This window comes from Bos taurus, chromosome 11 (genome assembly GCF_002263795.3).
Source record: "Bos taurus isolate L1 Dominette 01449 registration number 42190680 breed Hereford chromosome 11, ARS-UCD2.0, whole genome shotgun sequence".
In the NCBI taxonomy this organism is placed as follows: Eukaryota; Metazoa; Chordata; class Mammalia; order Artiodactyla; family Bovidae; genus Bos; species Bos taurus.
Window position 1 is genome coordinate 20228290 of NC_037338.1, and position 22997 is coordinate 20251286.

A 22997-nucleotide genomic window follows, 5' to 3' on the forward strand; every position below is an offset into this window, starting at 1 on the left:
AAAACTAATTCTTCCTCACTGCATCTTAAATTGTTGACTTCTGGTAAAGTATCTTCTAAAAATATAGCAGACACAATCACCCATGGGCCCAATAATCCCATGAACAGAAGTGAGAACTAAAAGCCTGCTTTAGCTCTTCTCTCATTTCATTGCCTCATGAACGTGTCTGGTTCTCAACTTGACCCCAACTTATCAGCTATGATGTCTGCCATATATCAACGTGGACCAGCGAGTTAGAAATGCAGATGCTGGGGTTCATCCTAGACTCAGTGAACCATAACCTCCAGGTTGAGAGATAGGCTTGTGAGTTTTATTTTTCAATATATGCTCCCCAGGTGATTATGATACACAGTCAGGACGGAAAATCACTGCCTCGGGCAAATGTCTTAGAACTTTTTGCATTTACGTTCCCTGTCTTTTGCATCCTAGAATTTCTAGAGTTAGAGGGATCTGGAAGATCAGTTGATGCAGCACTTGCATTTTTTATTTATTTTTGGCTGGCTGGGGCTGCACTGATGCATGTGGGCTTTATCTAGTCTCAATGGCTTCTCTCGCAGTGGAGCATATGGGCTTTGTTGCCCGTGGCATGTAGAATCTTCCCGGACCAGGGATTGAACCCATGTTCCCTGCACTGGCAGGTGGATTCTTAACCACTGGACCACCAGGGAAGTCCAAATGCAGCACTTTTTAAACTCATGGGAGGAAGAAGCTGGTTTAAGACCTAGGAATGTCATGGGCAGCGTTTACCCCAGGACATGACTGGAAACCAACTTCTCTTGGAGTGTAGATTAACATCTCACTATCTCACTGCCTGAAGGACACAGCATGGTTAAAAACTGATTAGTTCAACCTCCTCTTTATGCTATTGAAGAAAGGAGAAGTGACCATCTGACGGCACATGGCTCTGGATCTCCAGCCTCACTTTCTCCTGCCTGGGATACTCCTGGCTGATTCCTACTACCACCATGGTAGGGAGAAGGAGACAACAGAGGATGAGATGATTGGATGGCATCACCGACTCAAAGGAACTAAGTTTGAGCAAACTCAGGGATATAGTGAAAGACAGGGAGGCCCAGTGTGCTACAGTCCATGGAGTCGCAAAGAGTCGGACGTGACAACCACCACCATGGGGGGAGGATGGCAGGCCGCAAACAGATGTGACACTTGTGGGAACACCATGCTCTGACAGAGTGTGAGGTGACCTGACCTTATTCTGAGCATTGCCTGTGAGACCATGGCAGCCACTGGAATCGCAGAGATCTTAGAATCACTGAAGAAAGCAGAACTCATTTTTTCCCCAGAAGAAATTCCAGATCTTGGAACTTGGAAACCAAGAATCCTCTATTTCTACCCCAGGTTGATTATGGTTTTTTGGTTGGATTCTGTGCTCTAGCACAGAAGTCAGCCTCCAAATCCAGAGGCTGCCTAGGCTGAGCTCCTGGCAATGGTCAGTCAGGAGTAGATGCTCATAGCAGAGGGAACCGTGGGCATCTGGATGATCAGAGAGGAAGTGAAGGGCAGCTGGGAGGGTAGGCGGACAGGTTGAGGCTGCTTTGGTTCCTCCCTGGCTCAGAGCTCCAGCTGAACCTGACACTCCACATGCTGTCAGTAAAATGGACCCTTCATCTGATGATGCAAGAACTACAGCGTTTCATGCTTTACAACCTGGGGAATCTAGCCTGGTGCCTTTCTCCTACACACTGTTCAGGTATTGTACTACGAATAACGATGGAATAATGGTGAACTAAATGTGACAGCGGGGGACCGCTCCATTTTCAGAGGAAAACGGTTCTTAAACTCTCCTGGGGAAATCTTCCTCTCTGCTGGGATGCAGACCTATGGCTACTGGAGGCTGCCTGCTGACCCCCATCCCTCCCAGCCCAGCAGGCAGACGCAGAGCTGTTCCTGGATACGCCCCACCCCCCACCACCGACACACACTTAATCCGTTTACTTTCAGATCCTTACTCAGAATCCACCAGGAGCCCAGACCAGGTCCTGGGTTTCCAGGTCCAAAATTTGTGTAGCAAGTCAAAGCATTTCTAACCTGAAACTTTTAATAGCAAGTAAATAAAGTGATCCAGGCTCCAAATGGTCCAGGCACGGCCACCCCATTTACGGCTGTGAATATCACAATAGGTGATTGTTTTAAAGTGTTTTAATGAGTCTCAAAACATCCTACATAATATCAGCCTCCACTTTGGGCCTCCTGACAGGCTCCAGTAAATAACATGAGTTGACAGGAATAAAACAGCTTGCTCAGGAGTAATTGAGTGGAATTAGAATGAACAGACAAGAAAGAAAAATTGGTGCCTGGGTCACAAGGAACTTTTTGTTGGGAACGCTCTGGGAGATTTGGTGGGCTGTAGTCTCGCTGACTAATCACCAGTATAGAAAGTTTACAGTCTCTCTGCCATACCAACGTCTTTAATAACTTGAGCAGCATAAGAGGTGGCTGTTAATTTCAAAGACAGTCATATGAAGTTTTATTGAGTGTGGTGTGGAGTACGTAGTTAGCAGCCTGTGAGATAATAAGCCCTTTAAATAGCACTTTCAAAAAACAGCTTTATTTTTGCTTGAGCCAAAAGAACAGTGATTTCCTTCTGTTATTGGAAGGCAGGAAAGTGTATTTAAGTAGGATCTCGCCATTGGACACATTATGCACCCATTTCTTCATCTGGGACGTCTGCGGTGCCAAGAGCCATGAATGTTCAGGTGGACTGAGCTTGGGTGTTGTCGTGACACATCTCTACCAGGAAGAGAACAGTGTGGGAAGAAAGGGGTTAAATGTGTTGGGCACTGCCCCTCCCCCTGGTTCCCCATGGACACTGGCTCCTGGGTCTTCTCTCCTCATCCTTGACTGACAGGGCAGAGCGGAGGTAGAGACCCCTCGTGTCTCCAGATGTCACAATGTGGACAAACTAGAGATCAGACCAGTGGGTTCTTTGAATTAAAAAGAAGCAACTTTGTAAAAAGAGCAGGACATTTACACAGTTCCCCAGGGGTGCTCTGGCACCAGAGACCATGGGTGAGGAGCCATGCAGGCACGCACCACCTTGCTGGTCTAGAACCATGCTCCATGGCCTATTCTTACCTCTCCACACTTGTAAGGAATGGGTGAAGCGGGCAGGTGATGTGCTTGACATCGCGGAGCCATGGTGGTGGGGCATGGGCTCTCCCATCACCTCCGAGGCAGCCTAGTTCAGCCCATGGAGGAACCTGTGGTTTATCATTCCCTCTCCCCCACTCCATTCTCCCTCCTTCCCCCTCACTCCTCCCCCGCCCCTCTTCCTCCTTCTCCTTCTTTCCTTCCCATCCTCCCCTTTCCTCTACTTTGAATGCATCTGTGAGTAAGTGTGAGCAGAAACTGAGACAGAGAAATCTGTCTAGCCCTTTTTGGAAATCTGTTGTTTCCTCATCTCTCATTCTTGTGTTCTGCATTCAGTAAGCATAGTGCCAAACACCTGACCACAAATGTGAGAAAGTCTGACAAGCCTCCCCCTCCACCCACTCCCACCCAACATGCAGGTCAGCCTTGCCTGGCTCAGCCGGCAGCCTTGGGCAGGGACCGTGATGGTGGACAAGGCAGGTGGTCTCCCAACTGAGGAGCACATGTGTTGCTGGCCGTGGCTGCCTGCACCCTTCGTCCTGCAGCGAGTCTGCTGTGAGTGAGTGGCTTCAGCCATGGGACTCCCTGGACTGAGGCTCAACTTTACCAAATCCTACCCATCGGGAACTATAAAACAAAGCAAAACAAACAAACAAAAATCAGGCCTTCTCTGAGCCAGTCCTATGGAACAAAGGAAATAAACAAAGAGATTAGTTAAAGGAAAAGGAGTTATTTCCTGCCTCAGCACTAGCAACAAGCAGTCTTTCTTGGTACTTAATTCAGAATGTTGTTAGCAACGAGCCTTCTGGCTTTGCTTTTTTTTTTTTTTTTTTAAGACACATTGCTGCCCTTCACACAATATGGCAATTTAGCTGTTTCCAGGGCTTCATTCTGCAATGCGGGTCAAGTTTGACTTCTTCCTGAGCTGTAAATGCTCCATACCCAAGGAAAAACCCCTCCTAGTAGCTTTTGGGATCTGGTGAGCCCTGCAGGAAAGCCCACGGCCTCACTCAACTGCATCAGTTTGGGAGCGGCTAGGAGCCATGCGGGAGTCTGGAATGCTCAGGGAGGAGGTTTGCAGCCCATGCTGCACTGGAGCTGCTCAAAGATTCTTGCTGGTTCAGAGTGTTAAAAACCCAGAGAGCAGCCTTGTTTGAGTAAAAGAGGGAACTGCTTCTTCTAAAGCTGTCAGGAAGCTTCTTCTAAAGCTGGGGGTCAAATTTACTGTTTCACAGGTTTAACAAAGTAAGGACTATTTAAATACACTTTTGAAGTTCCAATTGTTAGCGCTTCCCAGCCCCAGCGCTGTTTCAGGAGCACCTGGAGACGTGTCTGCATACCGGATGCTGTTCCCCTCATCCTTCCTCCACGCTGGAAGTGTTGTGGGTGAGGCTCACGAGCCTGGATTCTCATCACGCTCCTTGAGTGACCTTTCTGCAGTCAGCCCAGTGACACTGCACATAAAGGGGATGCTGTCACTCAGGGGCTGTCTGCATGGCAGGGACATCAGAAGAAGCTAAGGCTGGAATGTTCTGAAGGAGTTCTTTCTTAGGAAAGGTGACCTTGGGGTTTGGGTATGGCAGGGGAGAGGGGATATTGAGTCCCAGAAGCTCCCAATTCAGAGCTAAACACCACCTTCTTAAGGATGCCAGCCTGCTGACCCACCATCCTGAGTAGCTCCGTCAGTGAACTCCCAGCAGCCCCCAGAGATGCGGTTGCCGGGAGAAGTGTAGGAAATGCCAGTGTGGCAAATATCATCTCTGGAAAAGGCTGGTAAGAGTCCCTGGAGATGCCTTGTGGGTCAAGTTGAGCGGCTGGGCTGGGGGCAGGAGGTAGGGATTTCCAGTTGGCCTGAGGCTCCACAGCATTACCTTGGGTTGCCCTCACTCAAGACCCAGCTCATCTGTCAATATGGCTTCCGCCAGGTGTGTCTGCACTTGCTGCCCCAGGCTCCTCCAGCTGCCGGGTGCTCATACAGCATGGGTGTCAACAAACTCACTCTGAGCCATCCGTTTGGATGAGGCTCCACACCTGAGAGAGCCTGGGGGCATTTCTGATCATTTTGGAGTTGCTGTAAAATATCACCTCCTCTAGAAGCCCCACTACCAATCCTCTGGCTTGCTCCCCTATGCAGAGCTCACTTGTCCACAAGGAGGGAAATAGCTTCTGAGCAAGCATCTAGGGTTTGCTCTTTTTAACAGCAAACACAGTTAAGTGACCATTCAGAGTTTCTCTCTTCCCGCCCACGTGGGCCATGGATGGCTGAAGTGGAGGGGCTGCCTCAGTAGGTTAGACTCATGGCTGGGATCTATCTTAGCCTCTGGGAAGATGAAGTTGCTCCACCAGGTACCCTGGAAGCTGGGACAACACCAGGTCATTTCATCAATGACTATTTCCTGAGTCCCTACCATTGCCAGGTACTTTCCTGGACTGCTTGAGAATTAGCTTTTAGAACAGTTAAGGACACATGGGCTGTATTGCAACCCTATGATAGACTATTACACCACCCTGAGACCCCTTTCAATCTTTGGCATTTATCAGACTCTGCAGAGTAAGTCTGCTTATAACCTTTTCAGAAGATTCAAAAAACATTAGTTTTAACACATCTCCACCCCTAGCTTCCATGAAGTTCTATCTTTCAGGTGGATGGACCAGGCTTATTGGCCTCCTGCCAATTGCTTGATTTTTATAGTTCTTAACTCTTCCCCTTTCACAGATGCTCAAAGAGAAGGATTTTTTTAAATCACAGATTAAACTTATAAAAGCTTAATGGACTGAAATTGCTAAGTCATCCAATACTCAACAGTCTGGTATAAAACATGGAAGTAAAAAAGACCTTGCAATGATTACGACATTCAAGTGATAAGTCATTTTGATCGGATGCAAGAAAAGCAGCTGAAAGTTGTTCTTCCCAGCCATGTGGCTTTAGTCTCTGGAAAAGCAGCTATTCATACAGACAGTGATTCATAGGACTTGATTAGCCCATTCAATCCGGTGACTCTGATTTCCCCATGGATACAGCACAGTCAAGTCAGTAAGTGTCAGGCTGGGCTTTTAACAGCTGTCTTTTCAGAGAAAACTCAGTTGCATAAGGGGAAGGCTGCTGTGCCAGCCTAAAGACAGCTGTTTACAAACATTGTACTTATTCTCTAGCTGAGGGAAGAATCTTGTTCAAGGCGTAAAGAGGAAACAAATGACTCTAGTCTTAAATAAGAGCCCTTTAACTGGCAGCAGCAAATCAGTGCAAATGAAGACAAGCAGCCCTCTTGTGCTCCCCAAAATGCCACCCCAAATGGGCTGCAGGCAGCTGTCTCCTAAACTGGGGGCTCTGGATTCCATGATGGTTGGGTTGATTTGGTAGAAATTAAACCCCTAAACCTACTTCTTCATTTAAATCTCTGAGCACTTGTCTTATATTTCCAGGCAGGCGGCTGAAATTTGCCCATGGTTCTCTTTCACACCTTTTGGCCAGTAAGTGTAAACGCAGCACTAGCCGAGGGTAGAGTCCCCAGAATTTGCAGCAAGGCACTCAGAGACTCGTTTGATGGGGAACAAGCATGGACAGAGGCCCCCAGTCTTCCTGGAATTGTCCTGTTGTTCTAGAGCCTCACCTAGCCTTCCCAGGTGGCTCAGTGGGTAAAGAATCCACCTGCAATGCAGGAGATACAGGAGACATGTGTTTGATTCCTGAGTTGGGAAGATCCGCTGGAGGAGGGCATGGTAACCTACTCTATTATTCTTGCCTGGAGAAGAGGAGCCTGGCAGGCTACAGTTCACGGGGTTACAAAGAGTTGGACACCACGGAAGCGACCGAGCACCGTCTACCTTTGCGCTCTCCACCATTTCCTGGGTTGGATGATGCATCATGGAACCACACTGAGAGTTCATCTCCCCAGTCCCAGTCATTATTGGAAGGCATTGATGTGCACAGGCCCTTTTATTTGAATGAGGAGGTGACTTCCTTGGTGGTCTAGTGGCTAAGACTGAGCGCTCCCAGCGCAGGGGGCCCAGGTTTGATCCCTCATTAGGGAACTAGATTCCACATGCCACAGCTAAAATTCCGTAGGCTACAACTAAGACCTGGTACAGCCGAATCAGTTTTTTTTTCTTCTTAAAGGATGAGGCTGTGCTCAGGTGTGTGGGCTGGAGTGAGGCCAAGGAAAGGAACCCAGACTTGGCTCTCCTCTCTCCACAGGAATCACAGACTAAGTCAGAAGCCGAAGGTACTCCACTCAGGAGGGGGAGAGAAGGGCAGGCTCCCCACTTTCTGGAGAATGCAGAGGCGACATCTGGCAGAGACCTGAGAGGTGCGGCACTGGGTGGCTGGAGGCAAGCGCTGTCCTAGAGCTCTAGCTTCCTTCCTCCAAGAGCTTGGCCAGAGGATGTGCACACTTGTTCCTGAGTACAGTCAGTATCTCAGTGGTCACCAGGGTACCTTGTGAGAAGGTAAGATGCCTGAGATTGTGTTTAATTTAGTGGATAAGCTTTAAACTTGTGCTCAAGGATTGCCTTAGAGACCCAGGTCCCTGTCCCCCTTCTGGAGACCTCTTGGCCAGAGGACAATGGATGCTGGTCCTCGGCTGCTGTGTTGAGACTGCATAGCCTCCTGGGTTGTGGTGTGTGTGTGTGGGGGTCATTTTTCCTCTTTAACCACACATTCTTTGCACAGGTTGTATTTATGCTCAGATGACCCATTTCTGGTCAGCATGCCTTTCTATAATAAATATCCCTGTCAAGTTCAAACTCACTGGGCTTCAGAGTGAGTTGGGGGATATTAAAAGATATTAAAAGAACCTTTTCTCTTCTTCCAGGAGCTGTGTAGATTTGGAGTTTACTCACAAGATCTACTTCTCTATGGCTATGAGTATGAGAGACTTCTTTATTTAAGATCTGGTTTTCGCTTAACCAGCTCTTTCACTTAACTAGCTACGTTGTCTCAAGATTCTTATTGTCTCTATGCCTCAATTTAATCACTTATAAATAAGAACAAGGGAATTTCCTGGTGGTCCAGTGGTTAGGACTCTGCACTCTCTCCACTGAGGTCCCAGGTTCAATCCCTGGTCAAGAAACTAAGATTCCACAACCTGCATGACTCAGTTTAAAAAAAAAAAATGAGAACATTATTACCGACCTCATAGAGTTTCTGGGAAGATGAAATGAAGTCATGTCACCAATAACATTTGAAGCAAATATCTTTTGAATGAATAAATGACTAAAGCAATAATAAAAATGTGAAAAATTATCAACTAGCCCATTGTATATGAAAAGACATGTTTATTGACTATTGTCTATGGATCAAAACCAGTTCTAAGTTCTTGAACACATACTATTTACAGTTAAGTGAAGAAATTGGGATGCAAACGTATGTCTCAGGGGCACCTGATGTCATGCTCTTAACTTTCACCTGTGTTGCTTCTTCTATACTGGTGATACCTTGCTTTGACACCAGCAACTCCCCGAAAAGAATGACCAGGTTCTGTGGTTCCCTTTACTCAAATGTAAATGAGATTCCTATAGTTTTATAACTTAGTGAGTTTAATAAGAAAAACATTCCTAGGATGTGTTAATAAGAACAAAGATTTTGGTGTCTGCACTGATAATCAAAACCAAATATTGGAATCAGGTAACCAGCTATTATCTGTTACTCTGAGCAGAGGATGTGTTAGGCTTATGCCTGAGAAATAACTTCACTGAAGTTATTCATTGAAGAAACCAATTGCTCTACCACCTACCTTCTGGTTGGTGAAAACCCAGGTACAAGATGCCTTGACTGTACACCTGGGGCAAATAGTGATACTCCTCTCTGATTCCTGGAAGGAGTTTCCTTTTTCTTGGATACAGTGTTGACCTGGGAACTGAGAGCCTCCATTGAGTTTAAACTCACCCTTTGTCACTAGGAAAGTGACAGAACTTTCACAGGCAGAGTCTGTGGTTGCTTCCAAAGACAGTAGTCCTAGCCTTCTTGCATGAATCAAGATGGGAACTATCATTTACTATGAGATAATAATTGTTATAAGAGCTTTGCTAGGTGCTTCATCAATATTGTTATAGTCAGGGTAAGCTAGTTTGTGCAGTGGTAACAAGTATTCCCCAGACCTCAGGAGCAAATAAAGTCTACTTTGCAATCTCATTAAATGTCCAGTGAAGGTTGGCTAGGTGCTCTGCTCCACATTTCTCCATATGCTGACCTGGAGTAAAAGGGCTTCTACCTGTTCCTTCTATGGCATCACAGGTTGCCAAGGCAAAAATGGAGCACAGCAGTGTCTTACACTGACTATTAAATGCTTCTGCATAGAGCAATACAGAATACTGCTCTCATTTCATTGGCCACAACAAGCCACGTTAATAAGTTCAACTTCAAGGGATGAAGGAAATGTTGTTTGACCATGTACCCAAAAGGATGAAAGTGAGCATTGTTAGTGATGCACAAATAACTACCACACTTACTGGATCTGTCTTAGACCTCAGGAGATCTATCTTAAACCTCAGCTCAGTGAGGTGTCTGCTAGGTTTCCCACATTGTAGCTGGGGACACTAAGAGAAGTTAGATAACTCTCCCAGGGTCACATAGCTAATGAGTTCAGTTCAGTTCAGTCACTCAGTCATGTCTGACTCTTTGTGACCCCATAGACTATAGCACGCCAGGATTCCCTGTCCATTACCAACTCCCGGAGCTTGCTTAAACTCATGTCCACCTAGTTGGTAATGCCATCCAATCATCTCATCCTCTGTCATCCCCTTCTCCTCCTGCCTTCAATCTTTCCCAGCATCAGGGTCTTTTCAAATGAGTCAGTTATTTGCATCAGGTGGCCAAGTATTGGAACTTTATCTTCAACATCAGTCCTTCCAATGAATATTCAGGCTGATTTCCTTTAGGATTGACTGGTTTGATCTCCTTGCAGTCCAAGGGACTCTCGAGTCTTGTCCAACACCACAGTTCAAAAGCATCAATTCTTCGGCTCTCAGCTTTCTTTACAGTCCAACTCTCACATCCATACGTGACTACTGGAAGTAGAGGGACAGATTTGAACAGAGACCTGGGGCTCAAGCAGGACCTTTTACAGGGCCCTGAGGACATGGGGGCAGGGTCCTCATGAATTCATTCTTCTCACCCACTCTGAGCTTCCCTGCCCTTGCTTCTCTTTCTGTGTTATCTTAGTCCCAAGCCAGAGTTGAAATGGACAGTTAGACATCTTAATACTGTCTGAACTTGTATGGCTGACTCAGGCTTCACAATACTTCTCACAGTTCTGGTATGGTGAAACAAGCCAGGCAATGGAGTTCAAGATAAACGGATCCCTGTGCTGGAAGGAAACTTAGAACATCTCTCCAGCTATCTCATTTTAGAGTGAGAAGTGTCTCGCCCATCAATCAAAACCCGATAACCTGATTTGCAATTCCATGTGTTTCGATTGGTGAGACCTTGCCTAGATACTTCTATGCATGATGTTGTATTTTAAAAAAGAAGAAAAAGACACAGAGTATAGCCCTGGTGGGCTGCCTGTGATGTACTTGAACTTAAGCAGAACTGTAACTGGGGATTAGGCCTGAGTGGAGGAGGGGCTAATATCCCCAGAGACTGAGATTTCACAGGATCCCCCCTCTGCAATCCTTGCATACAATATCAGAAAGTATCCCTGAACTTTCTTAACTTTGCCATCTTGAGCTCTTAAAGAAAACACTAATTGTACATTTTGCGATCCAGAAAAGGAAAGGGGGTGAGGGACATTGAGACCAGCCATTTCAACCCTGGCTAAGCCTCCCCTGGCATGGGCCACAGGGGTGAGCTTGCCTCTGTGGAGTCCCAGCTGGGAAGCACCACCCTGGTTTATTTTCAGAGGTCAAAACCCAAGCAACAATTATCTCCTGTCACAGCAAATTAAAAGCCCAGGCTCACCCGTCCCAGGAGTGGGGTGAGCACAGCCAGTGGCCAGCAAAGGGCCGTAATGACAGGCCAGGGTTGGAGCATTTCCTTTAAAGGCATGAGCCACTCAAGAAGCTCACAAAGTAAACAGAGACATAAAAGTCCATGGAAGAGGCCCGCAGTGAGAGCAAGAGTCTGCGCCAAGAGCAGAGTGTATTTTGATTCTGTAGGGGATCAGGGGCTGTGGCAGCAAGAAGCACTAGGTGGAAGATGAGTGGGGTCTGTGTTTAAGAAAAGGTGGAACCTACTGTGCATGATACTGCAGAGGGTGGGTGAGTGGCCCTGCCTATCTCACGCGTGTGTGCACACACACACACACACATCGCTGTGGCATCAAGAGTATAGCCCCCTTCCACTCACTTTCATCAGAATCTCTATCCTTGCCTGAACTCCTGCTTTCCTTCCCAGGGACAGGGCAGCCTGGCCCCAGTGGACAGAGCAGCCTGGCCCCAGTGGACAGAGCAGCCTGGCCCCGCTGGCCAGGACTGGGGCTCCTTAGCTCCTGCACTCTCCCTTTGCAACTTCTTTTTGCAGTCAGCTACTGCACTACTGGTAAAGAACCATCTGCCAATGCAGGAGACATAAGAGACATGAGTTCAATCCTGGGTCAGAAAGATCCCCTGGAGAAGAGAACGGCTACCCACTCCAGTATTCTTGCCTGGAGAATCCCTTGGACAGAGGAGCCTGATTGGCTATGGTCCGTGGGGTTGTGAAGAGTCGGACACAACTGAAGCGACTTAGCACACATACACCATGTTAAATACGCCTTCTACGGTTTTGCTTGTGCTATTTTCTCTCTCTCTCTACCACTTTACGTGAGCAAGGACTTGTGGTTGTGTCAGTTTTGCGGGAGTTAGTTTGGGCTTTATTATAGTATAAGATCTGCAGGAGTTGAGATTTTAATTTGTCTTTATTTTATGCCACACACATTTAACTTTCACAAAGCATTTTAACATCTATCATCTAATTTTGTTTTCAGTGTTACCTGGTGAGGTCAGAGGGTGGGGAAAATCATTCCAATTGCACATGGGAATTTATGCAGCAAGGTGGATTAGAACATGAGCTTTGGTTAGGGTGGGTTTTTCATCTCTCTAAGCCTCAGTTCTCTCATCTGTAAACAGGGATAAAAATAGCTCCTGCCCATAGGTTATTTTAAGGATTAAATGAGTTAACAGGAGTAGCGTGCTTACCTCACACAGAGAGAGTGCCCAGTAAAATTGTCATCATTTCAGTGATGATGAGACTCCAACTCAGTGAAGTTAAGGTTCAAGTGGTGGTGGGAGAAGCAGAAGGAGTTGGAGGCAGCAGATTCTGGTTCTGCTTGCTGTAAGCCTTTGGGCAAATTGCTTGACCTCTCTAAACCTCAGCTTCTTCATCTTAGTAATAATACTGTGTGTCACTTATGGCAGTTCTGGAGCCGGACTGCCTTATTCCTGGTGTCCTTTCTTCAAGAGTCTCCTAGGAGTCCCCATAAATGTTGTGGGCTGGGGGCGGGAGGTGCTGCACACCGCAGCTCTGAGCGGTGGAGGCCCCCAGTCTGTGGCCCTTCTCTTCCTCCTGCCTGCCCTCATGGGCACAGGGGTTGTACAGAGAGAACAGAGCTCAGAATCCAAACTATTTCCTGCTGTCCTTATCTCTGTTGTTGGTGGAGAGAACAGGAGGGGAGTAAGACAGACCCAACAAAAACCAACTTTAGCCACTGAGAGGAAGCTTAAAATCTACACAGCAACCCACACCCCTTATGCTTCACAAGTGACTTATGACCCATGTTATTAATCTCACTTTACTAAATGACAAGCAGATATACATGTGAATAATTTACTAGCATTTTCCCATTGGCCCAGGGATTAATTTCTCTAAAGTCTGCAGGGAGAAGGTGGTCTGGTCTCCACTGCATGAAATCACTTCAGTCTTCTCTCCCGCCCATGAGCAAGTCCAAGGTCAGAACTGGCAGGGGTCTGGGAAGTACCCATTGGATCTCTCTGCTCAGAGAAAGGGTTGCCTTGGACATTTCACTTTCATCGTGAAGTTCCTCAGGGATTGCCTCAGCCCCTTCAGACCACAGTTCTGAAATGCTGATTCAGACAGGATCAGGTCTGAAATAATCAGTTCAGTATACCCTGAAATATCTTGTTTCCATCCTTCCAGCTTCTGTATCCCCCTTTCTCAGCATTATTTGCTCCAGAACAACTTAGAGGTCTCTGGAAAACCGATTAGATGTGATGAGGGAACTGTACTCCCTCCACATGGCCAAAGAGAGTGACGGGGGTCAAGGACTGAGAGATTTGGTCACAACCTTGACTGTGGACTCCCAGCATGATGTTAGGAATATTCCTGGATCTTCTATCAGGAATAAATGGTCTGATTCTTTACTGGTCATAAAGATGAGGTAAGAGTCAGTGAGACTCTGAGCTTGAGCTTTGTATGAAAGATCCTGAACTGTGAGTGCATGTATGCATGTGTGTGTTTTTAGTCATGTCTGATTCTTTGCAGTCTTCCGGACTGTAGCCCGCCAAGCTCCTCTATCCGTGGGATCCTCCAGGCAAGAATACTTGAATGGGTTGCCATGCCACTTCTCTAGGGGATCTTCCCAACCCAGGGATCGAACCCACATCTCCTATGTTTCCTAGAGTGGCAGATGGGTTCTTTACCACTAGCCCCACCTGGGAAAGTCTTAATCCTATTTTATTTCTAAAAAAGCTGATATTCAAAGAAAGTTAATGACTCAGTTAATGACTCATTTCTTTCTTTAAAAAAATTTTTTTTATTTTAAACACCAAAAACATTTTGTATTGAGTATAGTGATTAACAATGTGATGATAGTTTCAGGTGAACAGTGAAGGGACTCAGCAATACATACACACGTACCCATTCTCCCCCAAACCCCCGTCCCGTCCAGGCTGGCACATAACATTGAGCAGAGTTCCATGTGCTATACAGTAGGTTTTTGTTGTTTATCCATTTTAAATATAGCAATGTGTACATGACCTTCCTGAAGTCCTTAACTATCACTTCCATACAAATGAACTTACTTATAATATAAGTAAGTGAGAAAGAAACTTCTGTGAGAAAGAAACTCAGACTTAGAACTCATGGTTGCTGGGGAGAAGGGATCAGTGTCACTCATTTCTAAGGGATGGAGAAGGAAGTTTCTTCATCTATGTGGTGGTGAAGTTGCTAAGTCGTGTCTGACTCTTTGCAACCCCATGGACTGTAGCCTACCAGGCTCCTCCATCCATGGAACTTTCTAGGCAAGAGTACTGGAGTGGGTTGCCATTTCCTTTTCCAGGGGATCTTCCCGACCCAGGGATTGAACCCAGGTCTCCCACATTGTAGGCAGACACTTTACCCTCTGAACCACCAAGTCAGAGGTTCATCTGAGCCACCAGGACAGAGGCTTCCCTTGTGGCTCAGCTGGTAAAGAATCTGCCTGCAATGCAGGAGCCCTGGGTTCGATCCCTGGGTTGGGAAGATCCCCTGGAGAAGGGAAAGGCTGCCCACTCCAGTATTCTGGCCTGGAGAATTCCATGGACTGTATAGTCCATGGGGTTGCAAAGAGTTAGACACGACTGACTTTCACTTTCATCTATATAATGGGAGTCAAAACTTACAACCAACATAGTTCGGGAGGATGTAATGAGATATACATGGAAATGCCTGTAAACCCCAAAGCCCTGAACATATGTTAGCTGTAGTTTTCATCAAGCCAGGCAGACTTCTTGGGGGGAAGGGGGCTTCTCTAGGAAGGCGCCAGAGCCATCTGAGCCAGACGCCAACTGTTGGGTGTCTCTCAGCTGCTATTTGCTTTGGCTTCAGGCCAAATCCTTTACCCAGTGCCTTTGGCAGTGATGGACAGGAAAAACACTGTGGGCCAGGTGGCAAGCCAGGACACGTTACAGGTGAGAACACGGGCTTTCCCCACTGGCATGTTCCCATTGGAAGAAGGGAGAGACCGAAGCAAGACTCTGGCTGTCTTGGTACTGTCCTCAACTGACTCAGCAGCAGGTCAGGGGTACAGAATTATTTAAATAAATCAAATAAACTTTCATAGTGTTACAAATATTATAATTATAGTTAATACACACCAGGTCTTAGTTTTGACATGCAGGGATATTTTAGCAGTGGCGTGTGAGCTCTTACTTGCAACATGGGAGATCTAGCTCCCTGATCAGGGATCAAACCCAGGCCCCCTGCATTGGGAGTATGGATTCTTAGCCACTGGACCACCAAGAAAGTCCCACAGGTACATCCTTGAATTGCATTGAGCTTACTTTTTCCCAACTCTGCTTTTCACTGTAGGTATAAGTCGCTCAGTCATGTCCAACTCTTTGAGACTCCGTAAACTATACTGTCCATGGAATTCTCCAGATCAGAATACTGGAATGGGTAGTCACTCCCTTCTCCTGGAGATCTTCCCAGCCCAGGGATCAAGCTCAGGTCTCCCATACTGCAGGCAGATTCTATACCAGCTGAGCCAACTTTCACTGCTGCTTCATTAAGTCACTTCAGTCGTGTCCGACTTTGTGTGACCCCATAGACGGCAGCCCACTAGGCTCCTCTGTCCCTAGGATTCTCCAGGCAAGAATACTGGAGTGGGTTGCCAGTTCCTTCTCCAATGCATGCATGCATGCTAACTTGCTTCAGTCATGTCCGACTCTGTGTGACCCCATAGATGGCAGCCCACTAGGCTCCTCTGTCCACAGGATTCTCCAGGCAAGAATACTGGAGTGGGTTGCCATTTCCTTCTCCACACCTTTCACTACCTCATCCCAATTATTTTCACTTCACCTTGCTGAAACCTCATTTCCTTGTAATGAACACTTCTACATTTTCAATCTATAAGACCATTGTTTCTTCTACCTCCTTGTCTTATCTGGATTGTTTACAACCTAATTCTGTGCCTAGGAGGCAGGGATGACCTTCTGCTATCTTCTCCTTGCACCTCTATCAGGCACTCACAGGCAAAGTCTCCTCCTCCTTTGAGTTTTAAGCTATTGAGATGCACCATGTTGCTCTCATCTGCTACCCTCCCATCAGTCATTACCATCATTCTTTGAGAATTCTGGCATTTCATTCACACCCTACCTGCAACCAAAGGCAACTGTGACACTCATCCAACATCCTAGACTCAGATTTTAAATTTCATGATTCCACTGCCTTTCATCCGCATCCCAATGACTGCTGAATATAAAGAGTTAAAGGCCTCATATTGGGAAATAAAATTAGATCTATGTCATGTAGCTGAAAATGGCAGAACCAGAATTTGTGGGAAAGTGTTAGAAGAGGCAGGTTTCAGCTATTAAAGGAGAGATCTCCTAGCAGAGCTGTCCACTAGTGAGACAGGCTTCTTTACTGATTGATTATAGAATGTTCACCAAAAAAGCCTGGAGTCAGGAAATCTAGTTTTGAGTCTTGTCTCAGCTCCTTACCAACTAATGGAACTTGGGTAGGACTCAACCTCTTTCAACCTTAGTTTTCTCATACTTAAAAATAAAGAATAATAGTTTCTACCTCACTGGTGGTTTAGTTGCTAAGTCATGTCCGACTCTTGTGACCCTATGGACTGTAGACCATCAGACTCCTCTGCCCATGGGATTTCCCAGGGAAGAATATTGGAGTGGGTTGCCATTTCCTGCTCCAGTGGATCTTCCTGACCCAAGGATCAAACCCGAGTCCTTACTAGGTCATAGTGAAAACCAAATGAGATCAGGAGTGAGAAAATAATTATAAATTATAAGATACTCATCAAATATGACCATAATCCCTGGGAAGACAAAGCCTATGAGCATATAACTTACACAAATCCAAATTTTTGCTTGTGAAACTATAAATGAAGAAAGAAGACAATTAAATAATGGATTCTGGTTAAGATGGTGAATTGAGTACATGTATCTATTTTCACTCCCTCTCCAAACCTGAACTTTTTAAAAAAAATAGGCATAAACTAACAAGCTTCCCAGGTGGATCAGTGGTAAAAAATTTGCCTACAATGGGAGAGCCGCAAGAGACGTGGGTTTGATCCCTGGGTCGCAAAGGTCCCCTGGAGGAGAGCATGGCAACCCACTCCAGTATTCTTGCCTGGTGAATCCCCATGGCCAGAGGAGCATGGCGGGCTATGGCCCATAGAGTCACAAAGAGTTGGACGTGACTGAAGCAACTTAGCACAGCACAGCAAACTAACAAGGGTGAAGAAAATGAGAAAAGAAACAATGACAGCAACATGTTGGAGGCATGACAGTAAACCCAAGACAGCTGAATTCTCAGGCAACTATGAAAAAGGGAGCTCAATTACCCTACAAAGTTTCTGAAACAGTCAGCTATTGGAACACCAACTGATGGGTCTTCACCCTCCAGATGGAAGATTGGATGTGTCTTCTCTGGGAAACCTGACCAAGTCAAGAGGAAACACCTCAAGAGACTGACACTGGGGGTTCCAGCCAGATCACCCTACAAAGAAGCTAATACTTAACAAGAGCCATCAATGCTTTGAAGCTTCCAATCAGTTTTTTAGTGCCTTAAATATTAAAGGCTGTTTATTGTCACCCTGTTTTTTTAACTTATACACAGAACACATGATGCAAAATGCCAGGGTGGATGAGTTATAAACTGGAATCGAGATTGCCAGGAGAAATATCAATCTCAAATAGGCAGATGATACCACTCTAATGACAGAAAGTGAAGAGGAACTAAAGAGTCTGTTGATGAGGGTAAAGGAAGAGAATAAAAAAGCCAGCTTAAAACTCAATATTAGAAAAACGAAGATCATGGTTTCCAGTCCCATCACTTCATGGCCAATAGGAGGGGAAAAGGTGGAAGCAGTGACAGATTTCCTGTTCTTGGGCTCTAAAATCACTGCAGATGGTGACTGCAGCCATGAAATTGGAAGACAATTGCTTCTTGGCAGGAAATCTATGACAAACCTAGACAGTGTGTTAAAAAGCAAAGACATCACCTTGCTGACAAAGGTCCGTATAGTCAAGGCTATGGTCTTTTGTGGTCATGTACAGATGAGAGAGCTGGACCATAAAGAAGGCAGAGCACAGAAGAATTGATGTTTTCAAACCATGGTCCTGGAGTAGACTCTTGAGAGTCCCTTGGAAAGCAAGGAGGTCAAACCAGTCAATATTAAAGGAAATCAATCCTGAATATTCAGTGGAAGGACTGATGTTGAAGCTGAAGCTTCAATACTTTGGCCACCTGATATTAACAGCTGACTCACTGGAAAAGACCCTGATGCTGGGAAAGATTGAAGGCAGAAGGAGAAGAGGGCAACAGAGGATGAGATGGCTGTATGGCATCACCGATTCAATGGACATGAACTTGGGCGAACTCCAAGAGATGATGAGGGACTGGGAGGCCTGACATGCTGCAGTCCGTGGGGTTGCAAAGAATCAGATGTGACTTGGCTACCAAACAACAACAAAAAATAGCAAATGTAATCAAGAATCATGAGACATATGAGGAAAACCTCATATGGAAGATGGAAAGGAAAACAAATTTTTAAAAATTAAACCAGTTTAGAGGAAGTGGAGACTTTGTAAGGGAGAAGAAAATGCATGTCCCTCTGTGTGTGTGTGTGTGTGTGTGTGTGTGTGTGAATCCCAACTGCACGTCAGTAGCTTTAGTGGGATAAGATTCTGCAACCATGAAATAAGATCAGGATGCTTTATTAAAAAGAGACATTCCTGTGGGGGAGGGAAGCTCTCAGAAATTAAAAATATGACAGCAAAAATGGAGAACTCGATAGAGGAGTTGAAAGATAAAGTTGAAGAAATTTTCTAGCAAGTAAAGCAAAAAGAGATAGAAAATAGAGAATAGAAATATTCTCTGTAATTTCTCTATAATTTCTATAGAAAATAGAGATAGAAAATAGAAAAGTTTTTAAAAGTTAAGAAAGACTATTCTAAGGAGTCCAATATGCAAACAAGAGTCACAGAAGAAAGAAAAGAGGCAAAATAAAGGGAGAAAAATCAGTAAAAAAATAATTTGAGAAGATTTTCCTCAGTTGGAAGATACGAGTTTTCATATTGAAAGGATCCATCAAGTGCCAGGGCCAGTAAATAAAAATAGACTCATAACAGTGGAAATCATTGTGAAGTTTCAGAATGCTTGAGACAAGGATGAGATCCTACAAGCTTTCACAGAGAAGCACACTTAAAGAAACAGCTTAGAATGGCATCATTCTTCTTAGTTGCAATGTTAGATGTTAGAACAGAGGAATCATGCCTTCATAATTCTGAAAGAAAATAACTTCTAACCCAGAATTCTACACTCAAAGCCTCAGTAAAGTCTGAACTTCCCCGATGGTCCAGTGGTTAAGACTCTACCCTCCCAGTTCAGGGGGCCCGGGTTCAATCCCTGGTTGAGGAACTAAAATCTCACATGCCACAGCTAAGAGTTCGCGTGCCACAACTAAAGATTGAAAATCCTGCGTGCCACGACTAAGACTTCGCATAGTCAAATAAATAAACAAAAACATTTTTAAAAACATCAGTGAAGTCTGAGGATAAAATAAGGCCTATTTCGACATTCAAGGTTTTTGAAAAGTGTTCTCTTCACCCTTTCTCAAGAAGTTTTGGTAAGTTACACTCACCCTAATTTGAGCTGAAGAAGAGGGAACCATGGGATTCAGGAAAGAGGGGACCCAACATGGGAGAAAAGCCGATGGCATTCCCAGGATAGTGTGGAAGCATGACTCAGGGTGACAGGTCACTGGACCATATAGGGATGGGTCAGAAGGCTCCAGAAGATTTCTCCAAGATAAAATCAATTACCCTTGTGATGTATTTGGATATACTGGCAGGAGACTGGGGCAACTGATGGAGAGTTTGAGGTTGTGGTAGTGAAAGTGCATAAAAAAGCAGATGAATAAAAAAAAATTATTAGTTTCAGGGAAAATAGAAAGTTGTTCAAGAAAGGAAACTAATACATTTACACAGCTTAGCTGTGGATACTATTTACATAGACATAAAAATGTAAACACTAGATATTGAGCTAAGCAAGATTATAATATAATTGCAATGGGAGGATGAGGAAATTGGATGGGCATGTGAAGGTGAAGGGAAATAAAAAAGAATTAAATTCTCTGTTTTCCATTATAGAAAGTCAACAGATAATGTCTAAAACTGAAAAAACAATAAGTAGCAATACGAGTGTGTTATTTAGAATTAAATATGGAGATGCTATCATTAGAGTTGGAAATCATTCCCAATGGGGGAAAAAAAAAAAGAAGAAGATATGGGAACTGTTCATTTCTATAACAAATCTGGTAGAATAGTTTGATTCAATAAAATATGACATTTATAACTTTGATAAAAATGCACATGGAAAATGATTGAATAGTGTAGATGATTCTCCATGCCATCCCACTTATAAAGTTGTTTCCTCCCTGGGGTAAAAGTGATACCAAAGACATGGGCCTGCCCCACTCTGTCCCATATTGCCTCAGCTCCCATGTGCCTCTCATTTGGGGATTTTCAAAGCTAATGCTAACACCACCTGACTTGACCATACATACTGTCTTTGGAACTTGATGCTTGCTTACGACATGTCTACTCTTTATGAGAGGGACTTCCTGGCTTCAGTTAGAGGTTGTTCTATATGTCTTATACGTCATATAGGTTCTGTATGTCCCATTCCTTTCAACTCCCAGAAAGGGCATACAAACAAACCAACCACAGTTACACAGTCACATACCCAGGGGCCTATGCGATTGATGAATGACTGATGAATGAATGAAGTGGCTGGAGCCAAGGAGAGGTCAGGGAAGGCTCCCTGGAGGAAGCAGTCAACTATATCAACGTTTTACATTCTGTTCCTTAAAAGAGTGCACCAACCATCTTCTTGCTGCATTACAGTAAAGCCTGCTTGAATTGATGCTTTTTAGTACTTTCTTTTTTTCTTTTTAAATGTAGTTGAACACACAAAGTCATAGCTGAAGGAACTGATACTTTCAATGCCTAGTATTGAGGCATTATGTAATAGGAGAAGTATGTGTCTGCTGTGTAGCTGATATGCCTCATAATGGGGAGAGGGGCTCCGAGAGTGCAGGAATGCCAGATTGTGAGCAGCAAGTGGAGAAATAATAGGACTTGGGCTGTTTGGTTTTCTTGGTTACGTTTTTCACCCCACTTCCCCCAGTTTCACTGTCAGCTCCTCGTGGGGCTACCAGGAGCCACATGAGAGCAGTCTCTCTGGCAAGGCAGAAGCAAACAAGAAAGGAGAGAACATAAGACTTGAAGCAGTAGTTGCTTTTTGGCAAAATAATAGCTTGTGATAACCTCATTCCAAGCTTTAACATATCTTGTGCCAAAAATGCAAAATGCCAAGTGGAAGAAAAGCACTCGACTTCTCAAGGGCCCCATCCAAGAGCCCTCACAAACCCATTCAAACATGATTACGCTCATTATCACCTCCCAATATGTTCAGGGCCCCTGTGAATCCCCAGAGGGGCACTCAGGTTTCTTTCAGGCTGTGATCCAAGCTTGCAAAGTTTTGTCAAAGAACTCATATGTGGTGTCTTAGAATGCCCGATTCTCAAGTTCAGCCACCCCAAGGAGATGGCATTTTTGTGCAAAAAATAGGAGGCTCCAAAGCACAATTTGGAATAGAATTTGTTGTAATGTTAAAGATTTTCCTTGGGGTGAGGAGGGACACTTCAACAAAGCTACAGTTAGGTGGGGAAACACTATACATTCAAGTTAGTAACATCTCTCCACCGTGTTTAAGGAAGAAAAGAACTCTGATGAGGTGGTGTGTAGGTGTGTAGGTGTGTAGGTGTGTCACTTTAGGTCCTCTAGGAAGCAGACACTGTGATGGGGACAGGAGTGTAAGAGATTTACTGGGAGTAATGTCTGTGAAAACTAAAGAAGGAGAAAGTCGTTTTGGGCAGGGAATGTCTTTAGACTGTGATACAAATCGGATCAAACCAGTCAATCCTAAAGGAACTCAGTCCTGAATGTTCATTGGAGGGACTGATGCTGAGGTTGATGTTCCAATACTTTGGCCACCTGAGGCCAAGAGCTGCCTCATTGGAAAAGACCCTGATGCTGGGAAAGATTGAGGGTAGGAGGAGAAGGGGCAACACAGGATGAGATGGTTGGATGGCATCACCGACTCAAAGGACATGAGTTTGAGCAAACTGCGAAGTCCCAACACATTATTCTTTTTAAATTCATCATCAGCAATTTTTTTAATTGATGTTCTACTCTGTACCAGGTACTATGCTTGGCCTCTACCTATGTAGAGTTCACAGTAATAGAATAGAATAATTAAAATAATACATGATAAAGAGTAATGGAAGTGCATGTGAATGGTAGAGAAGCTCAGGGAAAGAAGGGCAAAAATACACAATGATTTAGGTGTCTGTTTTACCCCTGCAAGGGGCCCTGCCGATCTATTTCATACCACACTGACATGAGCATGTGTGTTACTCAGGTAGGCTCCCAAAATAGGTTGCAATAGGTTAAGTAAGTGATTAGTAAACATCTTTGCTTCCCTGGCAGGTCAGTGGTTAAAAAAAAATCTTCCTGTAATGTGGGTGACCCAAGTTCAATCCCTGGGTCTGGAAGATCCCCTGGAGAAGGAAATGGCAATCTGCTCCCGTATTCTTGCCTGGAGAATCCCATGGACAGAGGAACATGGAGAGCTACAGTCCATGGGGTTGCAAATAGTCAGACATGACTGAGCGAGTAACACACACACACACACAACCATTTCTAGAGCAGAAAATTTTCTATTGAAAAAGAGGTCACAGTCTCAGTTACTAAATTTAGACAACACTGGGACCCAAAGCACTTCCCAGGTGGCTCAGTGGTAAAGAACTCACCTGCCAATGCAGGAGACACTGAAGATGCAGGTTTGATCCTTGGGTCTGGAAAATCTCTTGGAGAAGGAAATGGCAACCCACTCCAGTATTCTTGCCTGGAAAATCCCATGGACAGAGAAGCCTGGCAAGCTATAGTCC

The 22997-nt window shown here is 45.0% G+C and overlaps 1 long non-coding RNA gene across 1 annotated transcript in view; it reads right to left on the minus strand.

The window, feature by feature from the left end:
- Nucleotides 1-2550: 2550 nt before the first annotated feature.
- Nucleotides 2551-22997, minus strand: part of LOC112448758 (uncharacterized) — a 48620-nt gene continuing 28173 nt past the window's right edge. Inside the window, exon 3 of the long non-coding RNA XR_003037120.2 lies at nt 2551-3735. This is a non-coding gene — a long non-coding RNA (uncharacterized lncRNA). The remainder of the gene's footprint in view (nt 3736-22997) is intronic.